The 18,625-nt window shown below is 49.5% G+C and overlaps 1 pseudogene; it reads right to left on the reverse strand.

The window, feature by feature from the left end:
- The window catches only part of LOC123090055 (uncharacterized), a 76,654-nt pseudogene extending 59,013 nt beyond the window's left edge, over nucleotides 1-17,641 (reverse strand).
- Between the last annotated feature and the right edge of the window lie 984 nt (nucleotides 17,642-18,625).

The raw sequence follows: 18,625 nt of genomic DNA on the forward strand, positions 1-18,625 counted from the left end.
AATAGCCTAGACGTGAGGGGGAGTGTTGAAATATATTGCCCACCTCCCTCCATCAGTTCGGACTTTTGGATGAGTTGGCTGGAGCATGAATTCAATACTCTGAACTGGAACTAGCAACAATTATATCATCAACATAAACAAGAACAAACATAGAGACATTGCCTTTGTGATAGAAGAATAATGACGTATCTGCCTTGCTTGGAATAAAACCAAGTTGTTGTAACTGAGTGCTCAACCTGGAGTACTAGGCTCTTGGGGCCTGTTTTAAGCCATACAAAGCTTTGTCCAACTTACAGACAAAATGAGGTGTGCTTTTGTTTTCATACCCTGGTGGTTGCCGTATGAACACTTCTTCCTCAAGAACACCATGGAGAAACGCGTTCTAGATGTCTAGCTGACGTAAACTCCACCCTCTGGAAATATCAATAGATAATACAAGTCGAATAGTAGCTGCCTTGACAACAGGGCTAAACGTATCCTCATAATCAATTCCAAATCTTTGTTTAAACCCTTTTGCAACCAATCTAGCCTTGTATCTATCTGTACTTCCATCAGATTTTCTTTTGATCTTATAAACCCACTTGCAATCGATTAAATTCTTTCCCTTTGTTGGAGGTACAAGATGCCATGTTTTATTTTTCATGAGTGCTTGATATTCATTGTCCATAGCCCCCTTCCATTCTTTGTGAGCAAGAGCTTCGGCTAAATGAGTAGGTTCACCTGAACTAGTAAGAAACGCATACTTGCGAGGATCATACCTTACTGTACCGTCCTTGTATTCTTTAGGCTTGAATACTCCAGATTTTGACCTGGTATGGCACTGAGGATTTTCAAGTGACACATGTGTGGCAGCTGTTGTGGTTTCTACATCACCAGAACCGGCCACAGAAGATCCAGCCGCCAATCCCCCTGGACTGCCGTGCTGCAGGGCTCCAGACCTGTGATGGGCACGGGATCCAGCGAGATCCGCCTCGTATCAGGCGCCTCAGCAGGGGAATCCCGCATGGTACTGTTGGCGGGGTCCACTCCGGTCGGGCTGCCAGCCCCGGAGCGTGCCAGCTCCCATGTGGCGCGTGCGGATGGGCTGCGCCCCGCGCCATCTGGGTCCATGCCTAGACCGCGGTTGGTCACGGGCTCGGGTGGCGAACTGGTCCCACCACTTGGCGCTTCAGGAGATGCGGGGGGCACCGCTACGCGCCGAACGACAGGGGTGTCAGCCTGGGATCGCGCGCGGCTATCAACCTGGGATCGCGCGCAGTAGTTTTGCACCAAATCTGCATCGGATCCAGCGCCGGTTTCGTCCTCTTCTGCACACATAAAATCATATCCAAAAACTGCAATTTTTCATTAGTTTCTGAATTTTCTCCTGGACTAGGCACATGATCATGATCTATTAATTCTCCCCCGTGATCAGTACGTGGCAAAGGATCCGAGAGAAGAGAGATTTCAGCTCGAAGAAGGGCTCCTGCATTTGGAGGAAGTTTGGCAAAAGGGAAAATAGTTTCATCAAAAATCACATCCTGAGAGATGTAGATGCGTCCAGTTGAAACTTCTAGACACTTGTAACCCTTATGAAGATTGCTATAGCCAAGGAAGACACATTGAGTGGAGCAAAACTCTAGTTTGTGGCGATTATATGGACGAAGGTTGGGATAGCATGCACATCCAAAAACTTTGAGGGAATTATAATCTGGTTTTTGATGAAACAATCGTTCTAAGGGAGTTGTGTTCCCAATAACCTTACTAGGCAAACGATTGATAAGATAGGTGGCAGCAATGAAAGCTTCATCCCAATATTTTAGAGGCATAGATGCATGAGCAAGAAGGGAAAGACCAACTTCAACAATGTGACGGTGTTTGCGTTCAGCAGAACCGTTCTGTTGGTGTGCATGCGGACACGAAACATGATGCTCAATGCCTATGTTTCGAAAGAAGGAGTTGAGTTTCCCATACTCTCCTCCCTAGTTACTCTAGACTGTAATGATTTTCTTGTTAAATTGACGCTCAACAAGCTTTTGGAATTCTTGGAAGACAGAGAAAACTTCGGATTTGAACTTAAGTAAGTATATCCATGTAAACTTACTATAATCATCAATGAAGCTAACATAATATTTTTTTCTTCCAAATGAATCTCTGGCATGACCCCATACATGACTGAATATCAGTTCCAACGGAGCATGAGACACACTATTTGAACTAGGATAGGGGAGTTGATGACTCTTGGCACATTGGCAAGCATCACAAACAGACTCTTTATTCTCACGACTAGACAATTGAAGATTGCCTCTATTCACTACTTGATCAACTATTTTTAATGAAGGATGACCTAATCTTTGATGCCACCTCTCTAAGGATGGCTTGATGACGGAGTAGACTTGACGATGATGTTTGCGGGTAAGAGCTCTTGATGTGATAGGATATAGACCACCGACGCATCTACCGTGATGGAGGAGCTCCCTCGTTGCCCGATCCTTAATGAAAAAAAATACTTGGGATGAGTTTCAAAGAAGATGTTATTATCAGCGGAAAAACGAGACATGGAAGCAAGGTTTTTGTTGGCTTGAGGAACATGAAGAACATCTTTTAGAAGAAGATCACATTTAGCATTAGGGAAATTAATAGAGGATTGACCAATGTGACATATGTCCATACCTCCTCCATTTGCGGCGGTGTTAATCTGATCATTGCCATAGTATCTCTCCCGACTTGCAAGCTTCTCCAACTTGCCGGTGACATGATATGTGGCTCCTGAGTCAGCATACCAGACGGTGTCCCCGGCTTCTTCTTGCTCCCTGATGGCTGCAGCTATGTGGCGCTCTTCGGGCACATAGTCTTCATCGTAGCGGTGCCAACAATCTTTCACCTCATGTCCTGATTTTTTGTAGAGCTGGCAACGCGGCCTGGTGTTGGAGTAGGAGGCACCGGATGAGCGTGGGCTAGAGTTGTTGGTGCGCCCACGCCCGCTGTTGTTGCCGTTGCCACGTCCGCGTCCCTGGTGACCGCAGTGACCGCGGCCTCGGCCTCCAGTGCCGCGACCACGTGTGAGAGAATTGACTGATGACTGATGGAGATTGTTACCTTGTAGCAGATTCATACGAGCTTCAAAGCTCAGCAACTGGTTGTAAAGCTCCTGTACAGTCACCGGCTCGATACGTGCAGCCAGGGCTGAGATCACCGGGTTATACTCGATGTCCAGCCCTTTGAGCACATAGGAAGTTAGCTCTCCTTCAGAGAGGGGATCACCGGTGCAGGCAATCTCATCGGCGAAGGCCTTGATCTTCGCCAGATACTCAGGCATGCCCATGTTCCCTTTGTGCAGATTGGCGAGGGCGATGCGGGTGTTGACGATCTGCGCTTGCATCTGGGCAGGGAAGGAGGCGTGGATGGCACTCCACACCTTGGCCGGCGTCTGAAGAGTAGCTACCTGCGCAAGAATCTCACGTGACAGAGACCCCATAAGGTATCCTTGTACCTTTTGCTACTAGGCGTACCAGATCGACCGGGCGTAGTTGAAGACTTGCTCCTCTTTCCCCTCTTTGGTGATGGTGATGGTAAGAGGGGGCGCCGGGCTTGCCGCGTCCAGGAAGTGTTCCATCTGTGCTCCCTTTATTTGGGGTAGCACGATGGTCTTCCAGAGAAGGAAGTTCGTCCTTGTAAGCTTCTCAGATGGAGGAGACCCGAGAGAGGAGGCGCTGCTGAAGGTGGAGGAAGATGTATAGGTGGATGGTGCGATTTGGGTGGACAGGGAACTCATGGTGGAACCGATCAGGGCGCTACTGGTGGCGGCGATGGTGGAAGCAGAGGTGCTGGCGTTGGTGCCTGACATGATCTCTCTCTTGATGCCTCTCTCTGGGTAGGTTCAGGTTTCTCTCTCGATCAACTAGATCGATCTTTTCGGGAAAGCTAGACGTACGAGAGGAAGGGCTCTGATGACCATGTAAGATTTGTTAGGAAGCGTTAAACCCTTTGCTCGGGCCGCATGTGTATTTATAGAAGGATTACCGTGGCTTACAAGGTTTGGAATATCGCTAGGATTCTTCCAGAGTACGTCGAGAGAGATATGACTTGAGGAGGAAGACTTGAACAGAAGAAGAGATAGAATCAGAAAACAATTTAAACAGCTACCTCTATGAACTCTATTCTAACAGAGGCGACAATGCATCAGTAGTGGCTGAAGTGGTCTGCGGCGATCCAAAGCTTGCTCCGGTGGCTGGGAGACAGTGCAAGTCCGTGCCCACGACCAACTCTCCCATCGGGTCATGGCTGGTTTGACCATCCTTTTTTTCAACAGTGCATGTACTCCCATCTTTGCACGCAGGAGATGCTGCCAGCCGTGGCTCTTTTCCTTCACTATTGATTTCCTTTTGTGATGACGTGGAGAGCAACAACACAAACGTGGTACTTTGGCCTTGGTCAATGTATTGATGGCAGGAAAGTACACAAGACGATAGAGTAGCAATCTCGGTGACTTATGCACGTACAGAATTCCTATCGGTCTCGGTCTCTTCCAGGCAGTGCATCCAACATCGATCTGGCTTCGGATCATTGTATATTGAAGGAAGTAACAACAACAACTATGAGTAGATGATCCGAGTAGTATACCCAATCAGATTTTCAACGTAAGTTGACGGTCTCAGCAACTTGGTGACTTGACGGCTTGACGGATTGCTAGACGCCGTGCACAACAGCCGCTGAGAAAGCTAATCGCGTCCACCCCATTGCACAGTGACGTAAGGATTAAACTCCTGTTTGCCGCTTTGACTCAACAGATCGGCCAGTGACAGCGACGGACAAACCCTAATTTTACCTTAAATCTCGTATATATCGTTCCAGCTGATTGCCATGGAGACGATGTAGATCTTTCCAAAACTCGTTCTTCTTCATCTAGAAAATTGCGAGTTTCTCGAAACCTTGGGACAAATCCCTTCAAGAACTCAACACCACCGTGCACAGGCCCCACGGTGGGCGCCAACTGTCGTGGTTTTGTCACGGCAGATGTCCTAGTGTGAGGACTTAGTTGTGAGGCCAACGCATCTATGTGGTAGCTTGACAGGGGTTGAGCGGAATCGAGAGACGCAACACAAGAAAAGGGTTTAGACAGCTTCGGGACCCGGGAAACACCATCCGGTAACAACCCTACATGCTGTTTGTGGCTAGGTCTCATTATCATCCGCCGGTAAACCGGCTATTTGTGTCTAGTCCTAGAGATTGTTTCTTCTTGAACCTCCCCCTTTTGGGAGCCCTGCCCCTCCTTATATAAGTTGAAGGGGCGGGTTACATATGGAGTCCTATTAGGATTAGGACTAGTCTACCTTCTAATACAAACCGGATACAAGTCCGGGTCTTAACTCCTTGTAAGGTAAATATTCTTCACGCCTTTCCTCTTAAACCGGCCCACCATTAATATAAACCGGCCTTCTGGGCCTTGGGCCTTGTCATCCGTCTGTCCCGCCTGCCGGGTTACCAGTGAGTCATAATGTTCATGTAGGTTGCTTGTAAACTGTCTGGTCAGGGTGGGTCGCCAGTGAATCGCCAAGTGTCAACCGGGTCTCAAGTAAACCGCCAAGCCCGGTCGGGTCATATTTCCGGCCGGGTCATACCGCGTGGTATATCCCCGACAGTCATGGTATATAATTTCTTTGTATGTCTCAAAATATAATGGCTTCATGAAAAATTCACTAACATAGTCCTCAGGATGCAGTTTTTGCTTTGTCATTGCAGATATGGCATGAGTGCAAGGTACTCCTGACATGTTCCCATCTCTTGCAATCATAGGTATATTTTTCCATGTCAACACAATATTGTTTTTCTTTGCTAGTAACTTGCCATATTGTTGGACCTGCTCTATCAGCCTGACAGTACTTGTCATATTTCTTGTTCTCTTCTAAAATGTCTGCATTGTTGGATGTGATTGTCCACCTGCTAATCTGTATCTTCTCTCTAGTCATTGCCTCTTGATCATCTACTTGGTCATAATCCCTTCAAACATTGTCCTTATAGGTTTAGCCCTAACATTCAGTATCATCTTGTTGAACACTTCACTCAGGTTGTTCACCACTAGATCTGTTTTGCAAGTATGATCCATAGCAAACCTAGCCCAAGCAGAAGTGTCGGTGTCAAAACCGGCGGATCTCAGGTAGGGGGTCCCGGACTGTGCGTCTAGGCGGATGGTAACAGGAGACGAGGGACACGATGTTTTACCCAGGTTCAGGCCCTCTTGATGGAGGTAAAACCCTACATCCTGCTTGATTGATATTGATATTGTGGATGTTTACAAGAGTGGATCTACCATGAGATCAAGGAGGCTAAACCCTAGAAGCTAGCCTATGGTATGATTGTAAGGGTTGTTGTTGTTGTGTCCTACGGACTAGAGCCATCCGGTTTATATAGACACCGGAGAGGGCTAGGGTTACATAGAGTCGGTTACAATGGTAGGAGATCTACATATCCGTATCGCCAAGCTTGCCTTCCACGCCAAGGAAAGTCCCATCCGGACACGGGGCGAAGTCTTCAATCTTGTATCTTCATAGTCTTGGAGTCCGGTCGATGATGATAGTCCGGCCGATGATAGTTTGGCTGATGATGGTAGTCCGGCTATCCGGACACCCCCTAATCCAGGACTCCCTCAGTAGCCCCTGAACTAGGCTTCAATGACGATAAGTCCGGCGCATATATTGCTTGGCATTGCAAGGCGGGTTCCTCCTCCGAATGATAGAAGATTGTGAACACCAGGATAGTGTCCGGCTCTGCAAAATAAATTCCACATTCCACCGTAGAGAGAATAATATATACACAAGTTCAATCTGCTGACGTTTTTTGCGGCATGACGTCACGCCACTACCAAGCCATTACTTGAATCGTTTTTTACTCTACCACCTCAGCGCATTTAGCGAAGCGGTTTCCTTGGCACGTCTTGTCGAAGCAGAGATCGTGTTCCCCCTTAATCCGGGATTCTCATCAATACGGACGTGGGTAACCCAACCGCGCCATTGATGGTGACACTTGGGGGATAAGCGAGTTTTACCAGGCCGGTGGGGGACGCGTAGACTTCGCCCGCCCATATAAGGGATAAGGATTCACCTTTTCACCTACGCCTTCTTCCTCCTTTGCTTATCCATATCCGTGCACTCGAGCTCCAGCGCCCAAGCCCGCACATCCCGTCTCAACCTTCCCCAGTCATGTCTGGAGCGGGAGGCAAGTGGATGACCTCCTCCATTACGGAGGAGCACATCGAAAGACTGCGCAGCGCCGGATACCTGTCCGGCGACATCGCGCACCGGCTGCCCGACGAGGGGCAGCTCATCCCCACCCCCAGGCCCCATGAGAGGGTCGTTTTTCTTCCCCACTTCCTCCGCGGACTGGGCTTTCCACTTCACCCCTTTGTCCGGGGGCTCATGTTCTATTATGGCCTGGATTTCCATGATCTAGCGCTGAACTTCATCCTCAACATCTCGGCGTTTATCGTCGTGTGCGAGGCCTTCCTCTGCATCCAGCCCCACTTCGGCTTGTGGCTCAAGACCTTCAATGTCAAGCCGAAGGTAGTGAAGGGCACTCAAGCGGAGTGCGGAGGCGCCATGTTGGGCAAGATGCCCAACGTCCTTTGGTTCAAAGGGGCCTTCGTGGAATCCGTCAAGGGGTGGCAATCGGGGTGGTTCTATATCACCGAGCCGCGCGACCCTAAGTGGGCGGCGGCCCCTGAGTTCAGATCTGGTATCCCCACGCAGCTCACCTCCTGGAAAGAAAAGGGCTTGCTGTGGGGTAGTTCGGAGGAGATGACGGGACTCCAAGCCTGTATCCAGAAGCTGGTGAAGAAGCTCATGCTAGTTAACGTGGTCCAAGTCATGCTCGTCCGTCGGATTCTCCCATGCCAAGAGCGGGCATTCAATCTGTGGGAGTTCAATCCGGAATAGCACCAGGCGCTGAGCGGGCTCTTCGACACGACGTACGAAGGCGCCTGGAGGGTGTTGTTTAAGGGCGCCGAAGCCCCCGCATCCGCGACTGAAGATCGTGGATTTCACTCGCAGCGCCAAGCCGAGGAGGTAAGTGATTCTACCCCTTTACGGGACACTTGCTTTTCATAGTTTGACTCTATGCGGGTTTTAATTTCCCCTTTTCCGTTGACAGGACTAGATGAGGAAGGCGGAGCAGATTATCTGCCCGGCTCCTATGCCAGAAAACCCAGTAGACGCCCGTCTAGCGAGGCTGCTGGTTCCGGCACCACACGTGGTGCCGGAGAAGAAGGCCAAGAAGGAGGCCACGGGTGCTCGAAAGAGTTCTTGTTTTTAGGTGTCCGACGACTCCGGGGCGGACTCCTCCCCCGAAAACGAGGAGGAGAAAGAGGACTCTCTCCCAGAGGGGGGAGAGAGGAAGAGGAGGGCTTCCCCAACAGGGGAGGCCGAAGGGTCCAAGAGGGGAAGGACTATTCCCCCGGACAGCTCTGCCAACATCAACGTTGGTGAGGAAGAATGGCCTTCAAGGGCCAGGCCTCCGACGAGATCGTAAGTATCCGGATTCCTGAATGAGTTATAATTTCTTTTTATGCGTCACATAGTGTCATTCTGATGCCGCATGCTGCCTGTAGTCCAGCCAATGATGATCTCCCCGCTTCATCGAGCGGGTCGTTGGCTCCGTCGGAGGTAGGCTCCATCCCGACCGCCTCCACCCCTCGCGACACTGAGGATGCCGAGGTGGGATCCCAAGAAGGGGCCCATCAGGGGGAGGCTCCGGAGGCGCCACGAGGCGGCCTCCCGGACTTTGCGCCGGACTCCATATCAGAACCCGCAGTGGCTCTGGAGTCCGGCCGGCGGCCCCTTCGCACGAAGGGCAAGACCGTGACGCCGGCGGCTTCCGTCCAACCGGAGGCGCCGGATAATTTGTTGGAGGCGCTCCAGAGCGCTTCCATCGAGGAAGAACACCGCACTATTATGAGTGCGGTGATTCAGAAGGTACAACTCGCCAAGAGCGGGCTGACCGAAGCCTGCAGTAGCCTTCTCTCAGGCTTTGAGGTAAGAAGTTAAAATTTTACAATGTAATACCGCATAGACAGTAGCCCCTGATGCTCGGTTCGGTGTTCGGAAAGAAAAGCCGGACTGAGGATCTGAAAAAAAAAGATATACGCAGGGTTGCTAAAAAATTATGTCAATATGGGTTGCAGGCTGCGCTGCTGACCTCTGCCGCACTGACTGTGGAGGTCGGCGCTTTGAAGCAGGAGCTCGAGCGGTCCGAGCAAGAGCTCGGCCGCGCCAAGAAGCAGCTCCAGGACAAAGAAGGTGAGTAACACCATTTTGAACTTGTACCTTACAGAAAAGGATTTAGGTTGCAACAAAAAATAACAAGGATAACATGGGTACTGCAGGGGCCACGAACGAGGTGGCGACCCTGAAGGAGGCCGTGTCTACGGCCGAATGCAATGCAGCCGCGGAACGGGCAGAGCGAGAAAAGCAGGAGGCGCGGGTGGCGGTGGTTCAGCAAGAGCTCTAGGCTCTCATGGAAAAGCATGAGAGTTTGGAGCGTGACTCAAAGACTCGAGAGTTCGAGCTTGCCTCGGCTCTCGAAAGTGCCAAGACTGCCAAGGCTGATGCCCATAAGTCCCTTCAAGAGATTGAGTTGGTGAGGAGGATAGCGGCGGGTAAGGCATTTTTCATGCAAAGCAAGCATGTGAATGTAAATTACGTGTTACTTACCCGTATTCGGAGCTCTCCAGGGGCATTTGCAGATCTGCCTCGCAGTGTATCTGATGCCGCCGCATTCTATCGAGCCGAGGAGGGGAGCTCAACGGAGAAGGTCTTCTGGTCTCAGTATGCTGAGGCCGGCCATCCGGTGCCCCCTAGCGACCAGCTGAAGTAGCTGGTCGAGCTCCACAAGGCGGCCGAGGAGGCCATGAAGGGCCTCATAGTCCGACTGTGGCCTGGAGAGGCCATGCCTGGGAGCTACTTCGGCCTCGTGCGACGGTTGGTGGATGCGTGCCCCTGGGTGGAGGTTATCAAGCGCTCCGCCTGTATTGAAGGTGCTCGTCGGGCCCTTGCCCGCGCAAAAGTGCATTGGGGCAAGCCGGGTGCGGAGAAGCTAATCACTGACGCGCCACCAGCGGGCAAGGAATATCGTACGCCCGAAATGTACTATAGGACTGTCCTGAAGGGTGCCCGCAAGATTGCGGATGAGTGCCCCAGGGATGTAATTATTGAGTAAATTTGCAATGTGTTATCCTATGCGCTGAAAACTTTGTTCATATGCGCTAAGCAACGCTTGTTAATTTAAAATATTACCTTCTGTGCGGCCGTTTATTAAATCTGAGAGATGGCAAGTCGTCGGCTTCAGCCCCCATGCCACGAGTGCTGGGGTGTTCGGGATAAACTTGAGAACTCTTGTTCCCATTTTTGGGTCCATCTAGGGAGGCGCTCAACACAACGAACAAGGCAACCAGACTTATAGTGCTTGAACACTCTCACTTAGACATAGAATTCTATAATTTTAAATTTCGGCGAAGCCCCTAGTATTCGGAAGACCGAATTAGGGGCGCTATCCACGCCTTCGTCGGACATTATCCGGAACTTCACTCGAAGCGGCGTAGGTCTTTAAGGACCCGAAAGGACCTCTCGAACAGCGACCAGTCTCTCGCCTTATCATGACAGTCAATTTTAGCTTTCTCCAATGAGGCGTTAACCCGGCTCAACCGGGGCGCAATCGCAGTGGTTCTCCCAGTGCTACCTTAGCCGATAGAACGGAACGTAAGGTGCCAAACATGGGAGCCGGGCAAACCCAACTATTGACCCAAGACATGATTCGGAGCCGATTCATATAATGCTATAAGTTCGGGGTGCCGCACTTGTGAAAGTGTTCGGACTTTATCACACCATAATGCGGGGAGCATAAGCCCCTGGTGTATTTGGCCGTACCAAAATGTACGGATGCAACATGTCGTAAATGAACATATATATATAAGGTAATGCAATTATGGGCAAAAAGTGCTGCATTTTATTCGAGAAGATCTGTTATGAGTATGGAATGATACAAATAGTGCGGAAAGCAAGGGATTGGACGAATTAAAGGCGTCTCCCTCCAGGGGTAGGCCGCGGAATGGTGTATTTAACAAATTTGATGCTCGTAATGGAGACCACCTGAGTGTTCGTCACGGCCTTTCTCCCTCCTTGGCTATTGTATCATGAGTTCGGCAGGTTCGCCGCCGGACAGAGTTCTGTATAAAAGAGAGAGAAATAAAAGATAAAAAGAGCGACACACTTGGGAGCCCCTGGTGTGGTCGAACCGCACTCTGGGTCTGTTGTGGTTGTGCCTCTCCCCCTATGCCCATGGTATCTCCAGGGCGTAATTATGTATGCGGAGAGTTTGTCTTACAATTGAGCGAGGGCTGGGGTTGAGGCCGCATTGCTACGCATGCTCGGAATGTGCCAAGTGGTCTTGGTTGATGTTGCTCCGGACGCGTTTGGCCGTGTCCGGTCGTTTAACGGCCGGACTCGAAAATTGCCTTAAAAGGCTGCTCTGTACTTCTGCCGCGAGAGCCGCTGTATGTTCCTTCGTTCGGAGGGAGTGTTCTGTGTTTCCATTGACCGTGATGACTCCACGAGGGCCTGGCATCTTGAGCTTAAGGTATGCATAATGCGGCACCGCATTGAATTTTGCGAACGCGGTTCGTCCGAGCAGAGCGTGATAGCCACTGCAGAACGGGACGATGTCGAAGATTAACTCCTGGCTTCGGAAATTATCCGGGGATCCGAAGACCACTTCCAGTGTAACTGAGCCTGTACAACTGGCCTCGACACCTGGTATGACGCCTTTGAAGGTTGTCTTTGTAGGTTTAATCCTTGAAGGGTCTATGCCCATCTTGCGCACTGTATCCTGATAAAGCAGGTTCAGGCTACTGCCGCCGTCCATCAGGACTCTCGTGAGGTGAAATCCATCGACGATTGGGTCTAAAACCAATGCGGCGAATCCGCCATGGCGGATACTGGTCGGATGGTCTCTTCGATCGAAAGTGATCGGGCAAGAGGACCATGGGTTGAATTTTGGGGTGACTGGCTCCATCACGTATACGTCCCTTAGTGCACGCTTCCGCTCCCTCTTGGGAATATGCGTTGCGTATATCATGTTTACCGTCCGAACTTGAGGGGGGAATCCCTTTTGTCCTCTGTTGTTCAGCGGCCGGGTCTCTTCCTCGTCATCGCTGTGTAGCCCCTTGTCACTGTTTTCGGCGATTAATTTGCCTGGCTGCTTGAATACCCAACAATCTCTGTTGGTGTGGTTAGCTGGCTTTTCGGGGGTTCCATGTATTTGACAGGAGCGGTCGAGTATTCGGTCCAAATGGGACGGGCCCGGAGTGGTTCTTTTGAATGGCTTCTTCTGTTGACCGGGCTTGGAGCCTCGGAATCCGGCGTTGACTGCCGTATCCTCATTGTTGTCACCATTAATGCGGCGTTTGTTTTTGTTTCGACGCAACCTGCCATTGCGGTCCTTGGTATCTGGACTGCTAGCGTTTTTGCTGAGGTTGTTGCTGCGAGCTAGCCAGCTATCCTCTCCCGCACAGAAGCGGGTCATGAGTGATGTGAGGGCTGCCATGGATTTCGGCTTCTCCTGTCCTAGGTGCCGGGCCAGCCACTCGTCGCGGATCTTATGTTTGAAGGCAGCGAGGGCCTCTGCATCCGGACAGTCGACGATTTGATTTTTCTTTGTTAGGAACCATGTCCAGAATTGCCTGGCCGATTCGTCTGGCTGCTGGATTATGTGGCTTAGGTCATCTGCGTCCGGTGGTCGCACATACGTGCCCTGGAAGTTGTCGAGGAATGCGGCTTCCAGGTCTTCCTAGCATCCAATTGACTCTGCGGGCAGGCTGTTAAGCCAATGCCGAGCTGGTCCTTTAAGCTTGAGCGGGAGATATTTGATGGCGTGAAGATCGTTGCCGCGGGCCATATGTATATGGAGGAGATAATCCTCAATCCAAACTGCGGGGTCTGTTGTGCCATCGTAGGATTCGATATTAACGGGTTTAAACCCTTCAGGGATTTGATGATCCATTACTTCGTCAGTGAAGCATAGTGGGTGTGCGGCGCCTCTGTATTGAGCAATATCGCGACGTAGCTCGAGAGAGCTTTGTCTGCTGTGTTCGGCCCGGTCGGAGTAGTTGTATCCGGCGCGACGGTATTCGTCGTGGGTCTTGGGGTGCCCGCGTGATCCATAGAGAGATCTGGATTGTCTTGCCTTGTCCTCCAATATATCTCGCAAGTCCGGCGTGTTCCCCCGTGGCTTCATGATTTTTGAGCGATGCCGGGGTACGGCTTTGGTGGAGGGCTTGCATGCCTCTCTGCCGCGGTCACGAGGTGGTCGGTCTACCGTATTGTGCGCTGGTGATGCAGGTTTGTACACTTCCTCCTCTAGTCGGGGGAGCAACTTGCGTTTTGGGTAACTTTTGGAGGGGCGTTCGAGTTCATACTCTTCGGCCGCGAGGACCTCGGTCCATCTGTCGGCTAGTAGGTCTTGATCAGCTTGAAGCTGTTGCTGCTTTTTCTTTAGGCTGTTTGCCGTGGCCATTAGCCTGCGTTTGAAACACTCTTGTTCGACGGGATCCTCAGGCACGACGAATTCGTCGTCGTCGAGGCTTGCCTCGTCTCCGGAGGGAGGTAAGTAGTTATCATCCTTGACCTCTTCGTCTGCCGCCCTCTCGTGAGGGCTTGCTTCTGCCTCCTCCTGCGCTGGATCGTGCTGGAGGGGGTTGTCTTCGGCACTTTCCGGGGTGCTATTATCTCCTGTGCCGGAATCTCCATTCTTGCTGTGGCGGGATTTAGAGCGGCGCCGCTGACGTCGGCGCTTGGGCTGTTTCTTTAAGGAATCGGCCTCCGCTGCTTCTTTGCCATCCCCATCTTTTGGGGTGTCCACCATGTATATGTCGTATGACAAGGTGGTCTTCCAGTGTCCTGTAGGCACTGGTTCTTGACAGTCTCCGGCATCGTCGTCCATACCGTCGATGTCTTCGGAGTCGTAGTCGAGTACGTCGGTTAGATCGTCGACGGTGGCTACGAAGTGGGTGGTGGGTGGGCTCTGAATTTCTTCGTCGTCCGCGTCCCAACCGTCCTGGCCGTAGTTCGGCCAGGGCTCTCCGGACAGCGAGAGATGCTTCAGCGAATTTAAGATATCGCCGAAGGGTGAGTGCTGAAAGATGTCCGCAGCGGTGAATTCCATGATTGGCGCCCAATTGGATTCGACTGGCGGGGGCGCAGGAGGTTCGGAGTCCGGCAGAGAGTCCGGCACCTCGGAGTCATGAGCTTTATGCGGGACAAGGTAAGTGTTTGGCTCCATCGCCGTAGAAGTTGCAGCTCCCGAGGCGGTGTCCAGCCATCCATCCTCGATCTGAGCGATCGGCTCCGGACTATGGGTCGGAGCGGATTCATGTGCGGCCTCCAAGGTGCTGTCCGGCGGCAGAGTTAGGTCGTGCCCATCGTGACAGCGCGGCACGCTCGGCTGTGGCTCGGATCCATCAAAGATCAAGTCCCCGCGGATATCGGCCGTGAAGTTTAGGCTTCCAAACCTGACCTGACGGCCAGGGGCGTAGCTTTTGATCTGCTCCAGATGGCCAAGCGAGTTGGCCCGCAGTGCGAAGCCGCCGAATACGAAGATCTGTCCGGGGAGAAAAGTCTCACCCAGGACTGCGTCGTTGTCGATTGAAGAGGCCATCAAGCCTATCGGTGACGACACAGAGGAACTCTCAATGAAAGCACCAATGTCGGTGTCAAAACCGGCGGATCTCGGGTAGGGGGTCCCGAACTGTGCGTCTAGGCGGATGGTAACAGGAGACGAGGGACACGATGTTTTACCCAGGTTCGGGCCCTCTTGATGGAGGTAAAACCCTATGTCCTGCTTGATTGATATTGATATTGTGGATGTTTACAAGAGTGGATCTACCACAAGATCAAGGAGGCTAAACTCTAGAAGCTAGCCTATGGTTTGATTGTAAGGGTTGTTGTTGTTGTGTCCTACGGACTAGAGCCATCCGGTTTATATAGACACCGGAGAGGGCTAGGGTTACATAGAGTCGGTAACAATGGTAGGAGATCTACATATCCGTATCGCCAAGCTTGCCTTCCACGCCAAGGAAAGTCCCATCCGGACATGGGGCGAAGTCTTCAATCTTGTATCTTCATAGTCTTGGAGTCCGGTCGATGATGATAGTCCGGCCGATGATAGTTCGGCTGATGATGGTAGTCCGGCTATCCGGACACCTCCTAATCCAGGACTCCCTCAAGAAGCATCAATCTTTTTGAGTCATTTCCAAGCTTCATCACGTTGTGCTTTCAAATCTGCCATCCCTACTTCTTGACCATGTTTTGTGTAGGAGTAGCTGGCCTTGTCAACACATTTCTTTAGTTCCTGCCCTCTAAATCCAACTAATTGGAAATTTGCATATATGTGCCTAAGACAATACCTTTGAGGTGAATCAGGGAATACCTCATTTATTGCCTTAAGCAAGCCCTGCACATTAACAAATTAGTAATGCACATGATCAAAGTTAAATAATTCCAACAGGTACTAAAACCACATTGATCAAACATATTTGTGCATAAGACACTAACCTTTTGCCTGTCAGATATGATGGTGTATGTTCCAAATTTGTTGCCACTACCAATGGAACATCTCAACTGAGTTAAAAACCAAGTTCAACTGTCTCCATCTTCCTTGTTAACCACACCAAAAGCTATGGGGTAGATGTTGTTGTTGCCATCCCTTCTTGTGGGCTGCAAGTATTTGATGTCCAGTGGTTAACTTGATGAAGCATCCATCAAGACCTGGATTAAGTAAAAAATTAGCTACATCATAGAACTTCTAGGAAACCACTAATTAAGAACGGTTAAATCTTCAAAAATTACCTATAAATGGTCTACAACCATTAAGGAAACCTTCCTTTGAAGCTGCTAAACAGTAGAAAAGATACTTGAATCTAGGAGTAGGTGCTGGGTTTTCTGGATCTTCAAATGTTGTCACTATACACCTGCTCCCAGGGTTTGTATCAAGAACAGCTTGAAGATAATCTCTTAACCTCAAGAACTGCTGCTTGTGGTCACCTTGCACCACATCAACATCCTTCCTCCTTGCCCTATATGCCACACTCCTTGACACATCCACTGAAAACTTGGTCTTTGTCTTTTTAATTAATGCATCCATAGGAGATCTAATGTCTTCTCTCAATGCTTCCTGTACTGATCTGGACAACCACTTTGTAGTGACCTTTGTGGACTCTTCACATGCTCCACAAGTGTGCATAATATCACACTTCTTGATGCATAAAGTTTTCTCATGAGCTATCTTAGAGGCAATGATATAAAAGTCACATCCATGTGTTCTCTCTGAGCACCAAACAATAATCCTATCTGGGGCATTTCTATGATATTGGAAGTTCCTCAATGTCCTAATGTGAAAATCCCTAAGTGCATCTCTGTACTCATAAACACTGGTGAAGCACAATCCCTTACAAAACTGTACTTCTGGGTCTGGTAGTTTGGGATCAAACCATACCCTTTCCTTCAACTTCATATTCCCTATCTTCCTACCACTTGGTAGTTTATAGGATCCTTCAGGCTCATCTTCTTCATCACTAATGCCATAATCACCAGGAAAACATTTTTCTCAGCTTCAGGCAACCAATCTGGTTTTTCCATTTTCTCAACCTCATTGTATGATCTAATTGTTGGACCAGGATTTCTCATTGGCTTCAGTTTCTGCGCCATTGGTCTATATTCATCATGAGAGGAAGAAACTGCTTGCAGTTCCACATTGTTGCCATCTGAATCAGACAGAAATTCTGACACATCAGTGTCACCTTCAAAATGATTGAGGTCAGCTTCTCTCTGAAGAATACTTTTCTTAAGCTCTTCCTTTCTGTCCATGCTTGTATCCACCAACTTAGTACAACTTTGTTGTGTGCTAATGCAATGAACAACAAAATAATAATATCTGTTTTCATCTGCATTACATGGCTCATTTTTCTCTCACAAGTCTTATGTTCACAATCTTTTCATTTAGAGAGTGGAGCAACATCTGCTGCACATCATCTTTAGAAGATATTTTCTCTAAGCCTTCTATTCCTTTATGATCATCACTAACATAGTACATATAATCATCAGAGCAGCAACCCTCACTCCGAATGAGAGATACCAGAGTCCCAAATGATATGTCTGACCGATACATATTTCTAGCCACGAAATCTCTGGCTTGGAAATGGAACCGAATTCCCCATTTTGGTTCATCAATACTAGACAAGATTGAATGAATTATTATAAATAATGCACAATGTTAAACTTCCTAACAATTTGCAATTATTCTATTATCATACATTCTGGGAAATTGACATAAAGTACATCATAATTACCAATGTCAATAAAACTGAAAAAGAAGAAGAGATGTTGTACATGCCGCCTCTCGCACGAGGAAGCTTGCGCCGGGCGCGGGGTGCACTTCTCGTCGTCAACGGTGGTGGAGCCACCATCAACTCCTGGGATGGCTCAAATTCAGGCTGTTGCACCGCAAAGCTAGAGCTGCCTAGCCAGGTATCGACCTCTGATAGGTCACCGCGGCCCCCAACAATGTCAGGAGGTTGGCCGCCAAACGAATTGCCGCTAGAGTTTGGATCCACAGCCGCCATTAGCACCGCCGCCTAGGGATAGAGAGTAGAGAGCCCGGGGGAGAGAGATGTGTTTCGGCCAGTCAATTGGTCATTTTGACCTGGCCCTGGCTGGTTCCGACCGGGCCGGGGCACTAACAACCGTGAGTAGGGCGCCGTTAGCTGTTAGGGCACGCGTCGGCCTACCATGTGGGCCAGCCATGTCAGGAAAGCGGTTAAACTGGCTAAAACAATGATCAACACGACTTGGTAGTTTTTTCCACAAAATTTGAAATTTTTGGTAGTTATCAGCCACTTTTTTGAAAGTGGTAGTTCTGTGGGACGGTAACCCCTAATGTGGTAGTTTTTAACCCCTAATGTGGTAGTTTTTTGTCAAATACTCACCACCATGCCTGCCATATGGGCCTCCTACTATGCCTGCCTGCATCAAATATAATAGATATGTGATAACCCACAAGTATAGGGGATCATTTGTAGCCTTCTTTGATAACTAAGAGTGTCTAACCCAACGAGGAGCTAAAGGTAGAACAAATATTCCCTCAAGTTCTATCGACCACCGATACAACTCTACGTACACTTGACGTTTGCTTTACCTACAACAAGTATGAAACTATTTTGTAAGAATAAAACTATGAGTACTTTGCGAGAATAAAACTATGAATGAATTTCAAGAGAGTAAAAGTGTATAGCTTTTGTCAACAAGAAAGTCATTTGTCCCTAGACAATCGATAACAAGTACCAGTAATCATTCTTGTAATTTTATATGAGGGAGAGGCATGAGCTAACATACTTTCTCTACTTGGATCATATGCACTTATGATTGGACCCCTAGCAAGCATCCGCAACTACTAAATATCATTAAGGTCGTGAAACCCAACCATAGCATTAAGTATCAAGTCCTCTTTATCCGATACGCCATAAACCACTTATCCACGTTTAGGCTGCTGTCACCCCCGCAACACCGAAAACAAGCAAACCATGAACATATTGCAACACCTTACAGCG

The sequence above is a fragment of the Triticum aestivum genome, chromosome 4B, assembly GCF_018294505.1.
Source record: "Triticum aestivum cultivar Chinese Spring chromosome 4B, IWGSC CS RefSeq v2.1, whole genome shotgun sequence".
Classification (NCBI taxonomy): domain Eukaryota; kingdom Viridiplantae; phylum Streptophyta; class Magnoliopsida; order Poales; family Poaceae; genus Triticum; species Triticum aestivum.